This window comes from Colossoma macropomum, unplaced genomic scaffold (genome assembly GCF_904425465.1).
Source record: "Colossoma macropomum unplaced genomic scaffold, Colossoma_macropomum, whole genome shotgun sequence".
Lineage (NCBI taxonomy): Eukaryota > Metazoa > Chordata > Actinopteri > Characiformes > Serrasalmidae > Colossoma > Colossoma macropomum.
The window spans coordinates 18,794,297-18,811,534 of NW_023494799.1; the positions used below are offsets into that span (position 1 = coordinate 18,794,297).

Consider the following 17,238-nt stretch of genomic DNA (forward strand, 5'->3'; position numbering starts at 1 on the left):
GAATGGTACCACTGCGGTATGAGCTTGTTATCATTATTAACAATGGCCAGAGCAGCCTATGATACAGATGCACTATTCAAATTGGACCAGTTTTATGAGTAAAGTTGGCATAAGTATTATCAATGTTTCTGTGGTATTTTAGATCTTTCTAAATATCAGTTAACTTTTACAGACACTGCACTCCCATTTCTGTCTGCTTTTACCTGCTATAAAACTTATCATAGACGTGAAACTAGGTTAGGTTAATTCTGCGCTATTGCCATGCCGGTAAGTATTCCATCATGTCTTATGGAAAAGAAATTTTCAGTGTATTTCTGAAGTATGGCAAAGCATTTACTTGTATTCACCCAAATCAAGTTGACATGTGTTGCCCTACCTCAAGTGTATGATGCTCAACATGTAAGATTACAGAAAAAAATTCATCTTATTCTGCGATGTTGACTGTTGGCTGTAAATTCCCAAGCTAATGACAATATGCAGGGTTCAAGCACTAATCAGCACAATGAGGCGTTATGTATGACCTCCAAGCTTCGTGGTTCTGCAACTTATGGTTTAGGCAGAGTTTTGCAATTGTAGATGCCACAAGCTCTATTAGCACTATTCGGCTTGATGTGCAAGCATACGGCTTTATATACGTCCCAGATAGAAGATAAATAAAAGGCAGACAGAATTTTGAAGAAGGCCTCTATTTATCATAATTCTTGATGAGAAATGTTCAAAGATAATGTTTGTCAAGTTGAAGTGAAATTCACCTTTTGACCTTGGTATAGTAAGTGGTGGAGTTTAAATAAGTAAGTGAAAATACATGACAAACAGTTTAAATTCTAACATGAGTTGTAATTGTAAAGTTTTTCAGCTTAAAAAGATTAATTATAGCACACCCATTACTTATCTATAGAGTGCAGAAAATTACTGCAGTATGATTTTTTAATAATTCATAATAAGTCATACTGTGCGCTATAGTGGTAAAAATAGTGGTTTATACTATAGTAGTATAAAGACAAAACTAGGTCAAACTTTGTTTGCCTCATTGGAACTTATGGCTTTGTAAGTGTTTTAAATTTTGAGATGATCAGGCTAAATAGTTTTTATATTTTGACAATTAGATCAGAAACGCCAAGGCAAGGTTATGATTGGCTGATGGCAAAAAAATCAACATTTTTTTAAAATCATTATTCACCTATAGAAGCAAAACATTATTGCAAGACCAATTTTGTAATTATTGGATAACAATTCTGGGACTCAGCTGAAAAGTGCTGTTTTCAAACATTTAACAACAGTGAAAAAATTATGTGAATGTTTTTTTGAAAACACTTGTAATAATAAAGTTGCAAGTCTCACTGCAGAGAATTACTAAAAGCAACTGCTCACCAGAGAAAAGGATAAGAAGATATACTTGATTTAACTGTTTAAATCAAGAGTAGCGCCCTCCAGGGGCCGATTGTTTTGAAATTTCACAGGGTTAGAAAGGGTTATAAACATAGTATTTATAAATATACTAAGTCAAGTTTCACCATGATTTGTCAATGTTAAGAGATTTTAGGCTGAAAAAAGGTCTGCAGCACATAGATGAGGAAGTGGAGGAACTGGCATAATTTTAACCCTAATCATGCACCATATGTCCTCATTTTCTTTCCTTGCATTCTTTCCTCAGGTTTTCTCTCTGTCCTTTGAGAACAAGAGGAATAGATCCAAGGATAAGACACAAGAATGGAGGATTTGACACCAGCGGTGTTTGCCAAATGAGATCCTGTTATCAACTGAATTTTCACATGAATATGCTTTATTAAAATTCTGTCACATCAGCAATTTACTTAATTTTCATTAGCCTTTCACAGTATGTGCCCATTAACTGAATTAATCTAATAAATGCCTATGTCAGATGCTACAACTTAAAAAAGCCTGTGTGTAGGATGCATGTGTGTCTTTGCTCTGGAAGCCTCCTCTCTCCACTCAGCTCCATTCCTGTGAGAGTATTTAATGGTCTTTCCCAAACTGATCTCTCCCCATTAACACTTAATTACAAAGTGTCACTCCATATCAGGTAACACTTGAAGCTTTGGAAGGCACTCACTCCTTATAAAGCAGAGGGTTTTGGTACATGGGTAAACTCTCCCATGTTTTCCCATGATGTTTTTGAAATATATGAAAATAACCAAAAAGACTAAAAATATAGCTGTTAAATACATTTTAAAATCCATTTTAAATGTATTTTCCAAATGTGTTTGCAAAAATATATTTGATAATGTATGCAAATGGCAAAAAATGCATATGTTAAATATATTTAAAAAATTTATTTTAAATGTGTTTTCCACATATAGTTATCAAATATATTTTTGCCATGTATGAAAATGGCCAACAAATTTATTTGTTAAATATGTTTTTGAAATGTATCTATTTGTATTTGTTATATTGTTTCAACTGTATGTAGTTTTAACAAAAGTTACAGATATAAATGAATGGTGCTGACTTCTGCATTTTTCCTCATTGTATTTTGCATTAACCATGTACTTATGCAGTAAGATCATGCTCACACAAAATGTATTTAAAATAAAGAAAATATAAAATGATCAAAAAGCACATTAGACAAGTATTTTGGCTATTTTCATACATTTTCACATTATTCACATTATATTTTTCAATGCTACATTTCTATGTATAATATTTCTCCATATATTTTAGAATAAACACATTTTAAAATATATTTGGTTAATATGGCAATATATTTTGAAATACCTTTTAGTGTTTGGATTGTATATGAGCATGGAGCGCAATGTATTGGAAATGTATTTTAAATCTACAAAAATATAGACATATTTTTTTCCGTATGGGTTGGGAACTTTTTTTTTTTGGGGAACCTACATTCCAGCGGAAGGAGGAAGCTGCTGTCACCATAGCTATGCATATACACTTTGCTTGTCAAGCGTATTTGTAATCACTGTGGAGAAAGTCAAAAAAAATAATTAGGTCATTTTTACCACATGCATATTCCAAATAAATTTCTGCATTACATGAAAATGGCCAAAAAATGTATTTCTTAGTTGTATATTTAAAATGCTTTCATTTGTATTTGTCATATTTTTAATTGTATGTAGTTTTAACAAAGGTTATAAATATAACTAACTATACATGAACTGAATGAATGATACTGACTTTTGTATTTTGCATTGTACTTTGATCAAACTGCATTTTCACAGTTTATTAGTATCTACAACACTTGCTTTTGCCATGTTAAAGGTCTACTCGCTAATATTTTCATACATTTTTGGAGGTATTTGATAAATATATTTGTATACATTTATGTATTTTTATAGTACATTTCTATGTCTTATATTTCCCCTCCCCCTTATATTTTGAATCAAATGCATTTTAAAATATATTTGATTAATATGGCAGTATATTCTGAAATACATTTTGGTATTTGGAATCTATTTCGACATGGATTGCAATGTATTTCAAATGTATTTCATATATATAAATATATATTTCCATATATTTTTTTTCCCATATAGGATGACTACTTCTTCTGTTACCATGTTGCACAACCCAAACTCTTCTGAGTTTTAGATTATAGACAGACATCCTGTAGGATTTTCGGATTTGAATTTTCAACTTGAAATGCATTGGTTTAGTGTTCTTTGCGTATTGGTAATATTGAAGGGAGTGTCTATCCACATGATTTGTAGATGTTCCTATATACAACCTCTCCCACTTGGTTGTGGCTCCTATTCAGACATGTACTTGCATACATCTTGCATTCTGCTGAAGCTGGATTATCTCAGGGGCTCTTTGCACTGAGTGTATCTGAATCTTAAAAATAAATGCACTGCAGATAATGTTCACTGTCTGCTGTTCACCTTCTTAACATGAGGGTGGACTTGAGGCTGCATTTTTTTAGTACATATTTGCTGTCCAAAAAAAACAAATATCTCTTTTTTGATTTTTATTTTTCTAAGCCATTTGAGCGCTGCACATGCCACTTACATTGCCTGAAAATGTCATGACAAATGGACCGTTTGAAATACTCCAAAATTGCTGGGAATAAAATGTCTTTACATTCATTTACATTAAAAGTAAAGAACATTTTTTTAAAAGTAAAGAGATGTTTTATTTGACATGACAATATCAACCAATTAAACCATATCTAATGTCACCAGCAATTATTGTCTTTGAGCAAATATACAGAATACTTTTGTATACTGTAGGCTAGCCCCTACTGCAATGGTGGAATGGAATTTAAATGTATATCCTGTTGAATGTGGGGTCAGCACCAGATTCCATTCCAATCAATTTAACAATAAAATTGGAATCTATTTTGACATGGATTGCAATGTGTTTGAAATGTATTTCATATTTACAAAAATATATGTCCATATATTTTTTTTCCATATAGGATGACTACTTCTTGGTTTTGCGCAGATGGAAGGCTGGTGGAATGTGTCGAAGCAATACTTGTCTGGATGTCAAAACAGTCTTGATCGCAGGAGCTAATGGGATCAGAAAAGAGGAGGTAGTGGACATGGCTAAAAGAGGTGGGTTTATGAAAGTAAAGGTAATAAAACAATATCTGTAAAATTAATGATTATACTTCAACATTTAAATATAAATTTAAAAACAGGATGTCATTAGGTAAAATATGCTAATAATTTAGGCAAAGCATATGATTCTAAACCTTACAAGGCAAACAGCATAGCTTAAAGTGAATATAGCTTTCTTTTTTTGTATAATATTATATTTTATCATTTAAAGCTATAATTATGGAGGTTATGTAAAAAAAAACACTCAAATACACCTATCGTAATGAAATATGAAGCATATCATTTTAAATTTATTTTGTTGAGCTATGAAATACATTAGTGTTTTGGGTTGGTTTGTTTGTTTGTTTGTTTGAGGTTGTTTTTTGTTTTACATCCTCCAGATTCAGCTAATTAATTAATTCCAGAAAAGAGGTAACACTTAAAATCTTCAAGAAACTGAAACAAATTTTTTCCATGTTTGTTTTTTATATCAATTACACTTGCACTTTGAAGTGCATTTCCAGCTGAGCCAGCATACTGTGTTGTGAAAAAGTATCTGCCCTGCCCTGATTTTCTCTATTTTTGCATATTTGTCACAGTAAATGGTTTCAGATCATCATACAAAATGCAGTTCAAGACAAGACACAGGTTCTAAGTGATCAGTTTATTTACTGAAGGAAAAAAGTTTTGCAACACCTGTATCATGTGAAAAAGTAATTGCCTCCCTAAACTTTTACAGCCTTTTACCTTTTAGCAGCTATAGCAACCTTTGGAAGCAACAACTGCAACCAAACACTTTCTATGACTGGAGATCAGTATTTTACTGTGGAGCCCATTGTCTTTATTTTATAGTAAATTTTATTTCAAGATCTAAAAGAAGTGTGACAAATATGTAAAAACAAAAGTAATCAGGGAGCAAATTCTTTTTTCATAGCACTGTATGCCAGGATTGTTCTAGACAAGGTTTGTTTCAAGCACTAATAATTTGCTTGATGAGCAGCCAGTAGTCAAAATATGCAGCATTTGATTGTGGATTGTGGCACCAAAAAATAACTGAAAAAAGAGTGTCTATGTGTGAGACTTAGGTAAGCCACACACCACAGCAGAGGAGATCAGGAAGAGGAATGGAAATGGCAATGTGATGCTGAAGAAGCTGGATCTGGCCTCACTGCACTCTTTCCAGGCCCTAGCAAAAGACATCCAGGAGAATGAGGACATACTGGACATTCTCATCAAGAATGCAAGTGATGGTTACTAGAGCTTTGCTGCTATCATTCACAATACTTTGATATATTCTATTTTGGAGAGGTTTTGTTCTGACAGCAATAATATACGTACATGTCCTGCTTGAGGTTTAAAATGTGGCTGTAAAAGGAGTGTCAGAATGTTTTTTGTTTTTTTTCCAGAAATGATGATGTGCCCAAAACAGCAGACACCTTTGAGATGCAGTTTGGGGTGAATCACCTGGGCCATTTCCTGCAGACCAACCTTCTAGATCAGCTAAAGAAATCCGCTCCCAGCTATATAGTCACCGTTTCCAGTCTGTTCCACGAAAGTGATGAAGGAACATTCATGTGACAAAATGTTCAAAACTGACATTCAAAACAGTGTCCGTTAAGATTTGAAATATCTCTTGGATTTCAGAGACATGAAAATTCTGTGAGAATAAGAAAAGCTTAAGACATTTGTTTCATTTGATTAAATGAAAAAAAAAAACCCAAAAAACTCTGCATTATTATTATTATTATTATTATTATTATTATTATTAAGTAGTACTAGTAGAAGTAGAAGAAGAAATTTGCTTTTTTGTACCAATGCATACATTGTAATAGTTTATTTTGCTTTTTAAACTTTAAAAGAAAATTTAATTGAGAAACTACAAAGCAATTAATTTATTATGGCAAACAGTATAAAATGCTAACCTGGGGGGATGCTGTCGAATCTCGCAACACTGAAGAACTTGCTGGTACTGTATGACCAGTGTAGCAGAACACAGGAAATGGCAACATTTTAACCATAGTTTAAAATACAGAAATAATTTTTTTCAGTCAACTGCAGTTGTGCATACTGAGCTAGGTTGACATTTTTTACAAAGTATTGCTCTTTGGATGAGGTTCTTGATGGTGCCCATGTACTTGCTATGCATTTGCCCATGTGGGAGGGAGCTCAGACCACCATCTACTGTGCTGTGGATGAAAGCCTTCAGAATATCACTGGTCTCTACTACAGTTTTGTTCAGTATGGTGCACCTTTTTGTTTTTGCCTTCCGTGTTCATTGATAGTTTTGGAATATTTACATCTGCTGGAGAGTAATAAAATTTTAAGTGGCATTTAAATAGAAAATGAATAACATATAGAAGCCCTAAATCTGTAGGGAGGCCGCACCAAAAAATAACAAATTTTCCATATTTAGATTTAACTTTGATGTTTATAATTTATATTTTATTTACCATGTTTGTTTGTATTTAAGGTTTTATATTTACACTTACCATTTGCTTTTCCATTGTCTTGTACCTTAAATGTGTAAAATTTAAAAAGTTCAGAAAAAAATGAAAGCTGTAGCACATTGTTTGATAAAGTGGAACAACAAAAGGGTGCATAGTGTAGAGCTTTCATTTGAATACTATAGGACAGCTTGGACTAAATATAGTTACCTGTTGAATAGAGGAGGTTTAACAGAGCATTTTCAGCATCATCAATGAAAAATACTGAAGTCAAGTGTCCAATCAATAGCTATGAGGGAATTGATGTTTTAATTTTAAAAGTAATAGATAGAAGCCTTGCTCAGTGAACATGAGATTAAAAAACTTAAATCTATCATAGGACATGTGGACATGTTGAATGCAAATACAAATGGGAAATACTACATAACACTGAATGCAAATTGAAAATTAACTTATACCAGAATTTTATTTTGATCCTTTTTTATTCTTTGGAATGTGATCATTGTAATATCTTTAAATATACCCTGGAGAATGCCCTGCACATTTTAGGGGTTTTCCTGCTTCAAAACAACAAATTTTACAAGGCTTTTCTGGGTAGAATATGGTGTGTTGCAGCAGGGAAAACAGAAAGAACTTATTAAATGATAAATATTACACTGCAATAATCCATTTATAGTAATAATACCATATAACACCATAAAACACCCTGTAAAACTTCACTTCTTAATGAAAGAGTTAACACAGCGTAAATACTAAAGATATTTGGAGTCACTTAAGAGGAATTCAAACTAACATCTAAGGTCAAAGTCAAAGTCAAAGTTTATTTATATAGTGCTTTTTACAACAGGTGTTGTCACAAAGCAGCTTTACAGAAAAATCCATGTCCAAGCCCCCATTAGCGTTGCCAATGGCAACAGTGGCAAGGAAAGACTCCCTATGAGCAAGAGGAAGAAACCTTGAGAGGAACCAAGACTCAAAAGGGGAACCCATTGTCCTCTGGTTGTCACCAGATAGCAAACAGCGTTAGTTTAAAATATTAAAATACAAAACAGGGAAATACAGGTAGAGCAACGGTTAATTAAATAGTTTGAGTTTATGCAGCAGCAGCAGCATCATTTGGAGGGTCAGTTCATGATGGTGAGGTTTGCACAGCGTGAAGCTACATGGTGGTAAAAACAGTCCAGAAGGCTGAAATGATCCAGAAGGCTGAAACAGTCCAGAAGACTGGCAAACAATGGGCACCCAATCAAGGCAGAAGAAGCAACAGCATCAGAAGGCACAGGATGGGGAGTTGTTCAACTCGGCAAAGAAAAAGAAAACACACAGAGAGTTAGTTCTGTAAAGAGTGACTGATCACAGATTACAGTATTAAGAGAGAGCAGCAGAAACTCCGGCAGGTCTAGGTAATACAACCTAACTAAAAGGGAGAAACCAGAAAGGTAACAGACATGAGGGCTCCCTGAGATGTCAGTGCCTCTCCACCCCACCGTCAGCAAACTTGAGTGGATGCGTGAGAGCAGCTGGATGACAGCACCAACACTCTCAGTTTACCATACTGCACCTTTTATCTAACAGAAAACTAATTAGCAAAGGCATGACTAAACAAGTAAGTTTTTAGCCTAGAGTTAAAGACTGAGGCTGTGTCTGAGTCCTGAACACTGACTGGAAGATTATTCCAAAGTTGGGGGGCTTTGTATGAGATGGCTCTCCCCCCGATGTAACTTTATTAATTCTAGGTACTAATAGTATGCTAGCACCTTGTGATCTAAGAAGGCGTGATGGTTCATAGTATGAGAGAAGTTCACTCAGGTACTGAGGGGTGAGTCAGTTTAGAATACCATTAATCGTTGAGAAAACTCATATTCAGTGAGATAATTTTTGTCAAATTTTGAGCATATTTGTCTCTAAGTTGATTTTAAAGGCACATATAAACAGGACAATAATGGGTTGTTTTTATAGATTGTTTAGGTTGTAGTGGGCCCACATTTTTTCCCCTGTTCTAAACAGTTACTTTGAAAGAAACCAAGACTAAAGACCAAAACTCTTGTCTACACTGGATAGCGAAACAATAACATGAGCAAATAGTGAATATTGAATAAAGAAAAGAAATGAGCCTGCCATTGGACGGAAGTGTTTAGATTAAATTCGACTGAAGCCTATCAGAGTGACATATTAGTAAAATATTATACACATCTCCAAAATGATAGCTTTGCAGCAGAAGAAAAAAACCTACTTTACTTTTAATTTAAGTCAATGGAACTAGACTTTTTTCCAAGTCATTTTGGGCCATTTCTTTTGGTCCTTTTTTCATGAAATTTACACACAATATAAAGGGCAACAGGCATTTTCATGTCAAATACTGAAATAGATATATATATATATATATATATATATATATATATATATACACACTGTTTCAATTCTCAGTTCTTGATTTTTCAGGTTTTTCCACTGAGAGCATGCTAGATGTTAATTTTGTTAGAAAATCTTTCTTGATTTTTGAGCTTTGTCAATCATAGTGGCATCCTCTACATCTCTTACACATCTTAAATTTCTTTATTTCTTTACATCATCATTTGATGGAACCTATAAGTTTGTAGAGTACTGCCATCTTAATATAATCATTGTATAAATATAGCTGCAGAAAAAAATGGTTTTATAGTGTTGAAAATACTGATTCCAAACATTTGAATGGTGATTCTAAACTTTTGAATGGTGCTGTATTTTACACTATTTATGGGTGCCGCTGATTATGATAGTTCTGATGCTGCTTTACATGTTGCATTATTTGGTCTTTTATGAAACCGATTTTATGTGTACTACAACTGTTCTTCAAAGCTTAAAAAGAAATTATCAGTTGGAATTGCTAACGTAACATTCTGTAAAAAAAAAAAAAAATAATTAAATTTTAAAAGTACTGACTAGTAGTGCTATATATAGTGCAAAGTATACTCTTAACCTCTAATGGTAAGCAATCCTCATTGCCTCTGCTATATATAATAAACGTTTCATTTTGCTAACTATATCTGTGGGTTAAATCATGTTTGATTAACACTAGTTCATAAGAGACATGGCACTTTATAGTGTACTTTGTAATTTAATGCAGTAAATTATCAAGACTTACATATAAGTAGCGACACTGGTTCCCTCCTGGAAGCTAATACCATCTCACAGTGAAAGATAACCAGGCTTTTGGGAATAGGAAATAAATCAGTTGTCATTTCTATAAATAATATGTCATAGAATATAACCTCATGATTGTTCCCTTTTGTTTGTGAAGCATAAAAGTTTTAGATAATTTGAAATTAACTTTACTTTATGTAAATAGGCAAAATACTTGCCATAGATTCAAAGAGTGCCAGAAGAGTACATAAAAACAAAAGATAAACACGCATGATCCCTTACTGCCTGAAACTGCCTGATTAAATACTTCTGTATATCCCAGATGTGCCAAACTTAATCAAATGGAGGGCTAAGACACATTTTGTTGAACACACATATATCACAGTAACTTTATAAAATAATCTTAGATGCCAGGATAATCAAAAGATATTTAAACACTTAGTAATATTTAAAAATTACAACGCTCTTGGGAAGCTGGGCTCTCTAGTTCTAAGAAAAAGAGCACTTACGAAATCAGTCACATTCACTTAACTTCTGTCACATATTGAGCCCTCTGATGTGTCCTAAATAGACACTGGTTGTAAGTGTCAGGCACATGCCCTTATCAGTTCTCCGTCCAACGGATTCACCATCATTAGCTGGGCTGGAAAAGTGATAAGGAGATGTGAGTGACCATGAGAAGAATCTCCTACATCCCACACAGAGCTCCAAGTGCTCTTTCCATTGTCCTTCTGACATAATTCACACCGCTGCGCCATGGAGAAATGAGTCTTCTTTAACCATCTCCAGCAGTCACTGCTAGTAAGAACAAGAGTGGAGAAGGATTTGTGTCGCTGCCTTTGTATGTTTGTCCACATCTGTCAGAATGCACGCAATTCAGATCAAGTCACACTCAGTGATTGAACTGAGTTTCATATCAGTCAGGTGCCAGATGCAGAGTCCCTCTTACATTCACAGGTTTTAGTCTATTAGTCTTCATAGAGCTCAACTACATATACAGTGCACTTCATATCTTTCTGCAGACACCTCGCTGGGAGTTTTATTTCCCCCTCTACTCCACCTACCTCCCTTTCAGCTCTCAGTCAGGGTACCTCTCAGGGCCAGTGGTTGAAGCCTATTTGGTGTCTGTCATAACAAAATTAGCCAGTGAATGGAAGAGAGGTGGGACAAGTGGGCGTGTACTGGTCAGGTTTTACAACGGTCAACATTCCGATCTTCATATACCTGTCAACTTCACTCTGCTTCTGCTTCCTGGAGAGTGAAAGATGCAATGACAGAGCTTTTCCTGCACCCTAGTGACGAGAGAGTGTACCTCCTTTTGCACTTTTTGTCTGCTGAATTGTCTTTCACCCGTCAAAACAGTTTAATACCCCTTTCCACTAAATACTCCATGAAACTATACAACATCATGAATGGTGATGTTATCTAGCTCCTCACGATGCACCAACACAATACTTGGCCTCACAAGATCATTTCTACTACTTTTTGCAACCTTTTGTGTAGCTGATGATTCAGAATTCACATTATATAAAACAGTGCTGCTTGCAGATTTATGCTACACATACTGTTTAATTGCAAACTTTAGGAAAAACAGGTATGGCATTAACAAGACATTTGCTCCTCGCAACGTGCATCACATCAAAGTAACTCTTACAGCCAGGATATTTTGTAACGTCAAAATGCAGGTTTATCATTTAGAATGGTTTTGTGTGAAAAGGTTCGTTGTACAGAAATGATTTTGGATTTCTCTGCAGTTCTGGCAATAGGAACCATCCATTTTATTTACTATCCAAAACCACTTTGCTTTTTTTGGGGACTATATTACCTTAGAACACACTGCATGTACATCTCCAGCACAAACACACACACACACACACACACACACACTCTTTCTAAGCCGCTTATCCTTCTGGGTCGCGGGAGGAGCTGGAGCTTATCCAAGAGGTCATTGGGCGGAAAGCCCTCTCCACCACAGATCATTTTAAAAATAAATGAATAAATACATTTTAGGCCCAAACACTTGTTGTAAAACCTCTGTAACACAGAATCTCAGACATCACACAACATATCCATAACCATTTCATGTAATTGCTTTCTAACGTGGCATGTAGTGCCATTAGACTCCTTAGACAACTAGTCTGTAGCACCACCACTATAAACAATTCTGACTTGGTAAGATTCTCTAGAATGGAGCATTTCACAAAAAAAAAATACACCAAATGACTTTGTTTACATCTTAACTATTTAAATAAGCTGATAAAATTATAAATAAAATTATGAAAAAACTATGAAATTCCCTATTAAATCAGATACTTTTTCTGATCAAATGTTGTACTCAGCTAGAACCACCTATACAGAGGACTCTTGATTCCCCTTAGTGTTTCTTCCTATTACTCTTAGAAAGAATATTATCATTGTTGCTCAGTAGGGATCATGACTTAGATTTCTGTACAGCTTCTTTATGATAACGACTTCGGTTAAAACCACTATAAAGCACTATATAAACTGAATTGAATTGACTACATGTTTGAGGAACCACATTAACCTTTTCACTGTGAGAGCCCAAGGGCTAGAGGGAGAATGTGTGACACTGTGAAAACACTCACACACACTTACTTTCCACATATAAGCACTGGGAACTGGGCTCACAAAGCTGTCCAACCGATTAGATCACACTCATCTCTGAAATACTAGCAGAGAACAAGAACACAAGTCCAGCACTAACTCAAAACCTAATCCTAAACTGACACTAAAACCAAACCTATATAACCTGGTGAATCAAATTTCAGCTATTAATGACATCAATCTTATTGAAAAACAAAACATTTATTTCATTACAACATGCCATACCTATATTTGGGCTTACATCTTCATCTTCAAAATTAGTTTGCAAGCTTAAAGTCTTAAATCTATAGCCATACAAACCAATTGTCCTATAATTCTTCTCACTTTTTCAAGCAGGTACAAATACCTTAAGAAAATATGTTTAAAACTGAAATGACCAAAACTGAAACGCGCTGTGTTAAGCTGACCAAAGGTTTTCTGCCTCACTGGCGTTTTGTGGGTGATGCTTGCTGATGTCTTAGCATACCTGTGTCAGGGTGAGGGAGCCATGGACTCTACAAGCTTTGTTATTGATTATCTAGTTGAGTTCCTCTGAACTGTGTGAAAGTCCCCTGTTAAACAAACAGGCCTTGTTCGCCCTTTATCTGATCCTAAAGTTCCGCCTGAATCAGACATCAGACTCACTCATGCAGATAACTGGAGATCTACTAAAATATTTTCAGCGCTAGATCAGGATTACTGAGTCTGCATTCCCATCGTCACCATTCCCCATGTTATCATCAAAATCATTTTGCTTTGCATTGGAAAGAAATACAGAAGTGAAAAACTTCTGAACTGAAGTCCTTCTTTATGTAGGACACATTTATGACCTCAAAGAAATCCATGCACTTTTTGTTATTTTTTATTTGTAATACCCTATTGAATTAATAGTATCTGTGAATATGTTATTTGAATAAGAATGCAGTGACACAACACTTGCAATATTTCACATTTCTTTTACATATGTATAACTAATCTGAAGCTATTGTGTTACTGTTATGCCACATGGGCACATGATAGTATAATATAAACTCAGCAATATAAAAATGATAATATTAATAATAATAATAACAATAATAGAAAACATAAAACAAAGTATAAATATGTATAAATTAGTAAAATATAGCTAAACATAAAATACATTAATATAAAACATTAAAAACTCACCAAAAAAAAAAATCTAAATCCTAAATCTTTTTTTTTTTTATTTGTTTATGTCCTATTTTACATCCATGTACCAACCTCACAAAGGCGGAAACAATGATCCATTTGCAATTTAAACATTTATTCCAATTACATTGTTTATATACTGAAAAATTACTGATTTTTATTATTTATTAATTAATTTATTTTGCAGTGGCTCTTCTTGTGAGAACTTATGTAATTACAACCCCAAGTCCAATTGTGATGCTGTGTAAAATGTAAATAAATATAAATAAAAACAGAATGCAATGATTTGCAAATCTCATAGACCCATATTTTATTTATAATAGAATATAGAACACATATCAGATGTTGAAAGTGAGACATTTTACCATTTCATGAAATACATTAACTCATTTAGAACTTGATGGCAACAACTCAAAAAAGTTGTGACAGGGCCATGTCTACCATTGTGTAGCATCCCCTCTTCTTTTAACAACAGTCTGTAAACGTCTGGGAAATGAGGAGGCCAGTTGCTGGAGTTTTGGGAGTCCCATTTTTGTCTGATGTAGGATTCTAGCTGCTTAACAGTCCTGGGTTTTTTTTGCCGTGAACTTGAATGTTTTCTATTGGTGAAAGGTCTGGACAGCAGGCAGGCCAGTCCAGCACCAAGACTCTTCTTCTGCGATGCCATGCTGTTGTGATGGATGCAGGGTGTGGTTTGGCATTGTCTTGCTAAAATATGCAATGCCTTCCCTGAAAGAGAGACGTTGTCTGGATGGGAGCATATGTTGTTCTAAAACCTCTACATGCTGTTCAGCATTGATGGTGCCTTTCCATACCATTTTGAACTGTGCGCTGATAACAAGCTGGATAGTCACTCTCCTCTCAAGTCCGCAGGACACGGTGTCCGTGGTTTCCAAAAAGAATTTCAAATTTTAATTCATCTGACCACAGACAGTTTTCCATTTTGCCTCAGTCCATTTTAATGAGTTTTGGCCCAGAGAAGATGGCAGCATTTCTGGATCGTGTTGACATATGGCTTCTTCTTTGCATGATACAGCTTTAACATTTGTGGATTGCACGGCGAACTGTGCTTACAGACAATGATTTCTAGAAGTGTTCCTGAGCCTATGCAGTGATTTCCAGTACAGAATCATGCCTGTTTTTAATGCAGTGCCACCTGAGGGCCCGAAGATCACGAGCATCCAATATTGAGCATCAGCCTTGTCCCGGGATTTCCACAGGGATTTCCACAATTTTTAGATGCATTTTTTCGCAGATTGGTGAACCTCTGCCCATCTTTGCTTCTGAGAGTCTGTGCCTCTCTAAAATGCTCTTTCTATACCCAGTCATGTGAGTTAGTTTTGCTCCTCCAGCTGTTTTTCAGTAGTACCATTTACATTTCCAGCCTTTCGTTGCCCCTGTCCCAAATTTTTTTAATGCGTTGCTTCCATCAAGTTGTAAATGAGTTAATGTTTTTCATGAAAGGGTAAAATGTCTTACTTTCAACATTGATATGTATTCTATGTTCTATTGTAAAAAAAATGAAATTTGCAAATTATTGCATTGTTTATTTTACATTTATTTACATTTTACACAACATCCCAACTTTTTTGGAATTGGGGTTGTATTTAATTACACTAAGTAATATACTGATGTGATCATTTCCAATCAGCATGTCCATTAAGCATTGTATTTAGATACACTATACTGCCCGAAGTATTAGTTCAGGTGATTTAGCCACATACTTTGCTAACAGTTGTATAAAATACAAACATTAGCAGCAGAAAGGGCTGAACTAAGGAGCTCAGTGACTTTAAACATGGCACTGTCATAGGACGCCAACTTTGCCATAAGTCAGTTCTTGAAATTTCTGCCCTGCTAGATCTGCCCCAGTCTATGAGTGCTATTTTTGTAAAATGTAAGTGTTGAGGAGCAACAACAGTTCAGCCACAAAGTCGTAGGCCACACAAACTAACACAGTGCGACCACAGAGTCCTGAAGCACATAGTGAGTAAAAATCTACTATTCTTTGTTACATCATTCCCTATGTGACAGTGCCACATGAGAAGTCTTAAAATGGTTTAAATTAAAATCCTTGCAAGGTTAAACCTTCTTTGTGTGTGTTTACCGTATTAAATGAATGGAGTTTTTTTTATTCTGTATTAGCCATGTATTATACAGGGGCCCTAACTGAAACTGAACTAAGAGTTGCGTAGGCCCTTTAAGAGCTCTGCTGGAAAAGGGGGGTGGAGTCACTGGGACAGGTGACTGGAACCAGGAAGAGGAAGGAGAGAAAAAAGTTTGGCCATGTGGAAGTGGGGGTGGTGATGTGTTTGGGGTGAGAGGAGCAGTACAACCCAAAGCCTACCACTCAACCTGGGAACTCATGAGCTCGGCCGAGGATCCATCTAAAAGGGCAAGACAAGCGCATGGAGGAACTAGAAGGTGGATTTCCTCTAACAGTCTTGGATGTAACTGGATGTCAGGCCTGCTCCACCGGTGAGATCTATCCTGGATTTTTTCTTTTTTCGTTCACTGCAATGCATTGCTAAGGACTTGTGGGATTTTGGATTTTTTGTGACTTTGAGTTTTGGACTTGGTGGACTTTCAGAGTTGATGGACACTGGGCACTTATTGTGTGTATATAGGGGTTGTATATGTGTATGTGTTTGTTCCACTGATTTTTCCAATATAACTTCAACAGGTTTTTGTCTCTCCTGTTTGGGCTTATTTGCAATCTCCTCTACTCTTATACTTGGGGTGTATAGTCCTTGGACTTCAGTAACTGTTTTCTTGGTTGAGATTTACAAGGGGATTGTTACAGAGTGGTGGCCCGTACGGGGATATACACTACAAGAGAATAGAGTTATAGAGAGTTGTGAGTTGCAAATAGCCCAGTTTGTGAGGTTAAAATGGAAATGCAAATGGCTGACACTTGAGAACCAGAGGAGGGCCAGGATGTAACTCCAGCTATCAGACCTGGACCCTTTGTAACATTCAGGCAACCTGTCGCAGAAATTTCCTCTCTTTTAAGTGAAATGTATATTCATGACTCAGAGGTTTCGGATGAGGAAGATTCAACAGTTACAGACATTATTAACCACAGTATGATACAAGAGGTAAAAGAATCTGTTAACAGCCTCCAAAACCAGGTTGATACTTTAGAGGGGGATTTTAGAGCTTCAGTAGAGAGTGCAGTGAATAGAGAGCACAGCCTTAGAGAATATGTGGATCAAAAGTTTGAGGACTTTGAGCTGCTTTTAAAAAGTTCTCTAAAACAATTAGAGCAGGGGGTAGTTGAATGTCTGTTGCGCAGAGATGAACAATGGAAAAGGGAGATTGGTAAGCTAAAGCGCTCTAGCACCCCTATGAGTCAAAACTCCTTTTTTTATCCATCTCCT

At 35.4% G+C, this 17,238-nt stretch overlaps 1 pseudogene; it reads left to right on the plus strand.

Moving 5' to 3' along the window:
• Window positions 1-261: 261 nt before the first annotated feature.
• Window positions 262-11,346, plus strand: LOC118819316 (annotated as a pseudogene).
• The last annotated feature ends 5,892 nt before the right edge of the window (window positions 11,347-17,238 follow it).